The sequence below is a fragment of the Nicotiana attenuata genome, unplaced genomic scaffold, assembly GCF_001879085.1.
Source record: "Nicotiana attenuata strain UT unplaced genomic scaffold, NIATTr2, whole genome shotgun sequence".
Lineage (NCBI taxonomy): Eukaryota > Viridiplantae > Streptophyta > Magnoliopsida > Solanales > Solanaceae > Nicotiana > Nicotiana attenuata.
In genome coordinates, this window is record NW_017670356.1 from 46,018 (window position 1) to 54,430 (window position 8,413).

At 37.2% G+C, this 8,413-nt stretch overlaps 1 protein-coding gene across 3 annotated transcripts in view; it reads right to left on the reverse strand.

The window, feature by feature from the left end:
- Positions 1 to 326: 326 nt before the first annotated feature.
- The window catches only part of LOC109238303 (phosphoglucan phosphatase LSF2, chloroplastic), a 17,320-nt gene continuing 9,233 nt past the window's right edge, over positions 327 to 8,413 (reverse strand). For all 3 annotated transcript variants that reach the window (XR_002069725.1, XR_002069726.1, XM_019404735.1), the window contains one exon: positions 327 to 645. The gene's annotated coding sequence lies outside the window, so the exon portion shown is untranslated. The remainder of the gene's footprint in view (positions 646 to 8,413) is intronic.

Consider the following 8,413-nt stretch of genomic DNA (forward strand, 5'->3'; position numbering starts at 1 on the left):
TTTTAAGTCAATGGTCATCAATGAAGAGCTCCGAGTACATAACTGTGGAACACTTCAATTGAAATTATTCCTTCTTGAGTCTAGCACCAATAGGTGTGATAAATCCGAAACGGTAAGGCTGCTCCTCTTACATAGCGAAAAGGATAGACGACCCTGCAGAAAGTTAAAGTTAAATAGTTAAATATAAGATCAAGATTTGCTGAATTATAGTGATGAAGTTGTTCTAGGTGGCCTATAGGTGATTTATGTGAAATGTTAAGGTGAATTAAAGAGTCCCGCCTCTTTCCCATCAACCTATTGTTCTAAGAACACCTCATTGTAAGAAGTAGTACAAAAAGAGGACATAAACCCCCTCAATATATTGGTTTATGGAACAAGGATAAACAAGGTGCTCCCCAATAATGAACTTTCAACTGATGGGCTCACTTTATTACAGGGGACAGGGGTATACAACTATACAAAATCTACTGACCTAATATGTTACAGCAACAACTAATTCATATGTCAAATTGCATTTGAGACCTCATAATTCTCATACCAGTAGTTTTATGCAACGCTGCATTAAAAATTTCGAATCTGCAGCATGTTATAATGGGGCTTCTTCTCTTCAAGGAGCAGCTTCTCGCTCTCTGGAATACATCCATGCTGTAGGAACCAAATAGTATAATATGTGTTAGTTTACACATATTGTGTCATTCTATGTAAAAGAGTAAAATTGGCTTTCCCTAGATGCATCAACTATACAGTGAATCACTAAGCAAGATCATTGTTAATATTATAGTTCCAACTGTAGGTATGATGTAACTCGAGATGACCCGTCTTGAAACACATTGCGAAAGATACAGCTAACTGAGCTCTGTTTGCACATGGAAAACAACAATATTTACAAACTAAAAACAGTAATTCGCAGATCATATGCATACCATAAGGCCTAAAGCAAGCATCTTTTCTTTTGTTCGTGGGAAATATAAGGACCCCTTCAAACTAGTCCCTCATTTTCAGTTACAATCTTAAAATTCCTAGGAACAACTTCTAAGTGGTATTATTACTGTTTAATCAAAAATATATCTTTTGGTCAAAGTCTAATTTTAGAAGAAACAAGTTACTATAACCAAGTTTTGCTTCACTTTCTCAACGATATCAAAGGAAAATAATAAGAATAACTAAGAAAATAATTGATTGCAAAGTCAAGGTAGAGAATTTCGAGAAAGCAGAAAAGTAAAGAGTGTATTTCAATATTTCGATATGTCTTTACAAATAGAATTTTGTGCTCTTATATAGTAATATACAATAGTAACGGTTTTTCCCACATAAATTGGATTAATTATAGGCATTAATGATATTGATTGGCCATAATCTTAGAAACCTATAACCGATGCATTTATTGCTATAAATGCTTCACATCCGTTCTGATTCCCTTCCTTATTTTTCTCTGGTTCATGTATCTTTCCTCCTTTTTATTATGTATTCACGCTGTCATCATTTATTTCTTGCCAACTGTTTAAGCCCGGTATTGTCTAGTGGGTATTTCTTCCTGTGCCTTCTATTCTCTAATTACGAAAACCACATGTCGCTGAATCATTATTCCACATGCCATGCCATGTCAGCTTTCCAATATTCCACGTGTAACGCTTTTTCACCACCAATACAGATAGTCCCCCACTTTCTTGAATATTCTCTACTGAATATTCGGGGAAGTGGAAAGTTTTTTATGGCGGGAATCCCCCTGCCGCCGTTTTTCAGATGTAATCATGCTCCTTTTTGAACTGATACGATGCATATCCCTTCCATTTAATGACCATACCACGTGGCTTTTGCTAATTGCTTCTTCAGTTCTTCAGCGCTTTTTAGGGCTTTTCTGCAGCCGCGTCAGTCACGACGTGACGGTTCCATTATGATGTTTCATAATGACCTCAATAGACGTGTCTTCTTATAAATACTTCTCCCTTCTTTGATGTTTTGAATCCTTTCCTCCGTCGTCCTCTTGTTATACTCTTTTCTGCATTTTTCCCTTGTTCTTCTTTAGTTAATCATGTATTCTCCTGATCCTCAAAGTTATTATTGTCGACGAATTTACTTCCTCCAATGCACCTATTAGAAGTAAAAGAGGTGGCAGGTTGCGTAACCTCCGTTCTATTTCTAACCGTGGTTCCCCCTCTCAAAGCAGTGCTGTCAATCCGTCTTCTTTTAGACCTAAGGCTCCTGTAACCCCAAGATCTTCTTCTAAAGATAAAGATTCTAAAGATAAAGATTCAACTGAAACTCTGCGTGAACCCACTGTTGATGAAATTGTTCCTCAAGAACTATCATTTGTGACTGATAGTGAGTCCATCAAGAGTCAAGTTTCTTTCATGGCTGCTTCCCTGGATCGTGTTAATCGTTACTCAACTTTGATTACAACTGGTCTCCTTGCTCTCGTTCGAAGGGAATGCGCTATTGGAAACCTGACTTCCCAATTTTAGTTCCTGGTTCCAACCAGAGAATAACTTCATACCAAACTGGTTATTCCTTTGTCTACATATCCTTTTACCCTAGGCTTTAAACCTCCTATTGATCCAGTGATCATCGAATTCTGCCATTATTTCAATGTGTGCTTAGGACAGATTGGTCATATCATTTGGAGAGCTGTTGCATGCCTCCGTTATTTGTCAAACATGGCTTCTATGCCTTTTACTTTCCGTCATCTACTTCATCTTTATTCTCCTAAACTATTTCGTGAAGGAGTTTTTTCTCTTGTGGCCAAAAGTAAAAGTATTAGTTAGCCCTGAGGATGATAGAGATCGAGGCTGGTATGCTCGCTTCGTTGCTGATTCTACTAGTGCTTTGGTGGGTGAAGAAAACATGTCTTTTCCAAAAAAGTGAAATTTTGCACGTAAGTATTTGCATCTTATCTTTTTCCTTTCTCAAAATTGACTCTCATGTATACTCGTGCCTACTTTTTCAGCAACTATGGAAGTTTTTAAGGAGATCCCTAACTTCCGTGCTTCGGTAGAAAAGTTGCTATCTGTTGCCCCTATGGAGAGAAGATCTTGGAAGTATCTCTCATAGAGATTTGGGTGGAAAGTTAAAACACACAGTACTTTTTCCCGCTTAGTCTTCTTCTTTTTCGCTAACTTAAGAGTTTCTTACCATGACTCTTTTCTTTTGTTAGGATTTCCTATTCGTGGTGTCAGCCCCGCTTCTGTTTCATCTACAAGACTTACAGCGAGTCTTGCTCGAGAAAGAATTCTGAGCTCTTCTTCAAAGAGGAAGGTTGATGGAGCCCGTGGCTACGAGGGAGAAGAAGAACCAGAGGAGGGTTCTTTAGTTCGTAGACCTCGAGTTAGGAGGCGCGTTATTTCCTACAATGAAACTACCCCTCCTTCAAGCTCGGTTCCTCCCATGCCTTTAGATAAACCAGAAAATACTCTCTTACTGATCGGTAAACTCGTTCCAACTCTTAAGTTTTAATATTATAATTTTGTTTGTTTTAGTTTGTATAATTATAATTAATATGGCATTTTCTTTGAAAAAAATGTTTGGTGGTAAGGGAAAATCTAAAATTGGTGAATCTAGTTGCCAAGATACTACTCTTCCCCCGGCTCCCCAACCCAGACCTGTTACCCGTCCTCCTCCATCTGTTATTCTTGATAGTGATAACCCTTGTTTTCAATTTTTCCAATAGTCAATTTTGCCATGATGTTGCACCAGGTCAACAATTAAATGAAGAAGTTATGAATGCTCTTTATCCTAATCAAACTATCTTTGAAAATGATGAGGAAAATGATGGTTTAGATGAAACGCAACCGGATTTAGATGATACACCTACTAGTCCTGTTAATAACCCAACTGATGCTCCGCCTGACCCTCCTGTAGTAACCCCTACTTTTAATAGACAACGTTCTAAACGCCCCGAAACATCACTTGTTTGGAACTTTTTTACTCAACTAAGAGAACAAAATAAGGCTAAGTGTAAAACTTGTGGGTCTTTGTTGGCTCATAAATTTATTGGAGACCGTAGCGGTACGGGTAATTTGACTAGACACATAAAGAAACACCCTATAGATAAAGCTAGATATCTTCAAATGAAAGCGCAGCTAGAGGGGAGAAGTGTAGGTACTGAGGTTAACCCTAGTACCGGGTCAAATCTAGATCAACCGGAAATTAACACTGTTACCGGTGGCATTTTATATTACGATCCAAATAAAGATCGTGAAGAATTGGCAAAAATGGTTACTGTTATGTGCTTACCCTATAGTTTTCCTTCTAACCCTCACTTTGTGCATTATATTAGAAAAGTTTTTAATCCTACTTATAAAGGATGGCCTCGCGCAACCGTAAAGAGCGATATTTATAAATATAAACATGAATATGAACAATATTTGCGGTATTTATTTACTCATAGATTGTCGCATTGCTATTACCACCGATATTGGTAGAAGTGGTAATGACTATGATTATCTTACTGTAACCACTCATTGGATTGATGAAGAATGGAAAATGCAAAAACGTATTATTGCATATAGAATAATTAATTCACGTCACACAGGTAAGTTTATTGCTAACACAGTTACAGATATTTGTAGATATTTTTGCATTAGAGATAAAATAATGCCAATTTCTATGGATAATTCTTCTAGTAACACTAATGTTATAGGCTTACTTACAACTACACTAAATCCTGCATTTAGTAATTGTTTCCATGAAATCCTTACAAATCAAGATTGGACTAATGTTAAAATTCTTATAGATTTTTTAGAACAATTTCATATTGCTACAAATGAATTGTCTGGGCAATATTATCCTACTATTTCAAACTGTTTAGTTTATATTGCAGTACTATGTGATTTGTTTGTTCAATTTTCAGAGGGTGGGGTAATTTATCAACTTGCTATAAATGCAATGAAAGAAAAGTTTAAAAAATATTTTTTCCCTATCCCCCCTATTTATGGTGTTGCTGCCATGTTAAGTTCTACCATGAAATTAGGAGGTCCTCACTTTTGGTATTCAAATATTTTTATAGGGCTTTAGATCTTTCAGATGAGGAATTAGCTACACTTGCAGATGCAAAAGCCTCAATTAAAATAAATGCTCAAACAATTTATAATGCTTATCAACAAGCCTTAGATCATGCTAGACCAAATGTTCCAACTCCTACTTCGTCTAGTTCGCAATCATCTAAAAGAAATGCGGGCCTAAAAACACTTAGTTCTTGGATGGAGTTCAGGGGTTCTCAAGGTGATAATATTGATGATATTTCACATCTAAATGAGCTTCAAGTTTATTTGTCGCAGGGCCTTGAGAAGGAGAATCCAGACGGCACCTTTGATCTTTTGGAATGGTGGAAGGCCAGAGAAAAATACTTCCCGGTTCTTTCAAGGATGGCTCGAGATATTTTATGTGTTCAAGCTTCAGCAGTGGCATCAAAGAGCGCTTTCAGTCAAGCGAGACTTCAAATAGGTGACCATAAAGCGTCTATGAGGGAGAGCTTGGAAAAATCAGTACTCTTCAGAGATTGGATCCGTTCGGAAAGAAGAAATTTTGGACTTGCTGAATCACAGCCGGAGATAGACGAAGCTTATGAAGAAATGCTAGCGGAACTTGCGGAGGATGCTGCTTCACTCGGAAGCGGTGATGAACAAGCTTTTTCTCCGCCACCACCAACGGAAATTCCTCCGAACCTTGAAGGATTTATGAAATTTGTTAGAGATAATATGTAGACTAATATGTAACTTGCATTTTGGCACATCTTCATTAGTTTTTTTTCCTTTTAATGGTGGTATTAGCACCTTGTTCTTGTTGTGCTCATTCCATTGGGGGGAGGAAGACTAAAAAAGATATTGCCATTTTTGTTAATGTCGTAATACCCTTGAATATCTCTTTGCAATTTTTTTTTTGTGTTTAAATTTGACACTTTAGAAGATTTAAGTTACAATTCTATAATATATTTACAAGAAATTATATAAGGCAGTATATATATATATATATATATATATATATATATATATATATATATATATATATATATAAGGCAATATATATACATACTATATATACAACATAATATATATATATATAAGGCGATATATATACTCTATATATACTATATATTTACATACTATATATACTATATATATGTAAATATATATTTTTATATACATAATGCATGCGTTCTTTCTCTCCTCCCCTCAGCCATACATCCCTTTTTTTCTTTTGGCCGTTTTTTGTTAGGCATTGAACCCCACCCCACGGAGCGGTGCTGAGTGGTGTCCTCCCCTCCCTAAAACCTAAACAGAGTTCCGTCTATGGAGCCTAAATCTTAAACCATGGCATGGCGCAGTAAGTTGGCCTAGTCTCTCGCCCAGCCTTCGCCTTCTTCAGTGGCCAAGGACACAACCATCATCCGAACCGTCTGCTACCAAGTCCATGGGTTGGAACCCATAACAAACTGAAAAAGCACTTCTGCCGGTCGACGAATGCGTGCGGAGGTTGTAGCAGTGTTGAATGAACGGCTGATTGGAACCAGACCGGGTAACTTTAAAGGTGGTCCCGATGTTAGATTCTAAAGAACCGACGGTTCTATTGGTGACCCGTTCAAAAGAAGCTGGCCGCATATATATATATATATATATATATATATATATATATATATATAATTTACAAGAAAATGTCTTAGATAAAAAAAATTCAAAAAAAATAGCCCGGACCACTTAGGCCCGTGGGCCCGACCTATTTAGCCCGGGACCATGTGGGCTTAGGGCCACAACGGGCCGGTTCCATCCTTTGGGACCGTTTGGCCCGGGACCGCCAGAGCCCAGCCCGCCAAAGCCCAGGCCCGTTAGGCCCATTTAGGCCCGGGCCCGGCCTAGAATACAGCTTATTCATCTCTGAAGGTTCGAGTTTTGATTTTATTCTTTCTTTCTTCCCTTTTCATTCTATTAATAACCTATTTTCTTCCTTTATAGATCAACTTGATAGGCACGTAACTCATGAAAAGAATCGTCCATGCTGACCAACAAATTGCTGAGTATCGTACCGAAGCTGACAATTGGAAAGAATAGTTGGAAGGTCTTCAACTGGAGAAGGAAGTGTTGGCAGAGGAGAAGGATGCCTTAGCACAACAACTGCATGTGATCGCGGCTGAATTAGCAATTGAAAAAGCTTCTTCAAGCCAAGTTGGTAAAGATAAGGATATCCTTGAGTCTTCTTTTGCTAAGCAGCTTTCAAAGGCAACCGAGGAGATAAGGAGTTTGAGGGAACTCCTTCATCAGAAAGAGGCTTATTCTAGAGAGTTGGTTTAAACATTAACTCAAACTCAAGAAGACCTCCGTGCCTCTACTGATAAGGTTAAGTTCTTGGAAAGTTCCCTTGCTCCTTTGAAGGCAGCTTTTGACACTTCTAAAATAGAGAAAGAGGAGTTGATAACTGAAATTGATCAAAGTCAAAACTTTCCTTCACCTGAAGATGGAATTCCCGAGGGTGATGAACTTGCTCCTGGTGAAGCTGTTATCCAAGCCTCTCTTCTCAAGCTGATCTCCCTACCTCCGCCAATGAAGCTCCCGTTGTTGATGTTCCAGTGGATGATGCCTCCTAGTTTTTCTTGTTTTTTGATGGTTTTGTTTAGAACTTGTTGATGGGAAGTTTCGTTTTTTTTCTTTTGGATAGTGGTTGGTTTTACCCCTATCTTGTTTTGGGGTTTGATGACAAACGTATGCCTTGTTTTTGCAGAGTTTGATATATAAATTTCGGCTTTATTTTCTGCCTATTTTAATTTTGAGTTTTTGTTTCACCCTTTGTCATTTAATTTTGCACTAAAAATGCTTCAATATTCCGTGATTCTAATAGACACGAAATTATAATAAAAGAGGGCCCTTTTATAAACGACACTAATGAAAATGACGTCTCATCTTCATATTGGTGTATATATATGAAAGAAGTATAAAAAAAAAATTTGAGGAAGTTTTATACTTTGAACTTTCAAACTTTGTACATCATACTTTGTTTATGCAATACAACATTTACAACTCTTTCAAAACTGTTTTATTTACAACAGGTTCAAAAATTTTGGGTTTATAAACCCGTGACTAAAAACTCATAAGAACTTGGGGTATATCTTGAATCCATTTGTGTCTTTTTTTCGAGTTTCTTCAAAGATTTTCGAAGGCTTGAGTTTTGGAGACTTGATTCAGGCTTGAATTCAGACTTTTTGTCTTCTTGTCTTTTGCCTCTTCATATATATATATATATATATATATATATATATATATATATATATATAGTGTTAGAGCTTTGAAGTATGAAATCTCGAGCACTAGATCGTTTCTTCCTTTGGTCCATTCCCTGGAAAGGAAAATACATACAGGACTCGGAAGTATATATTTAGATGATGACTGCTTAACCCCTTTTCATCATCATAACTAAAAACCTCCCCCCC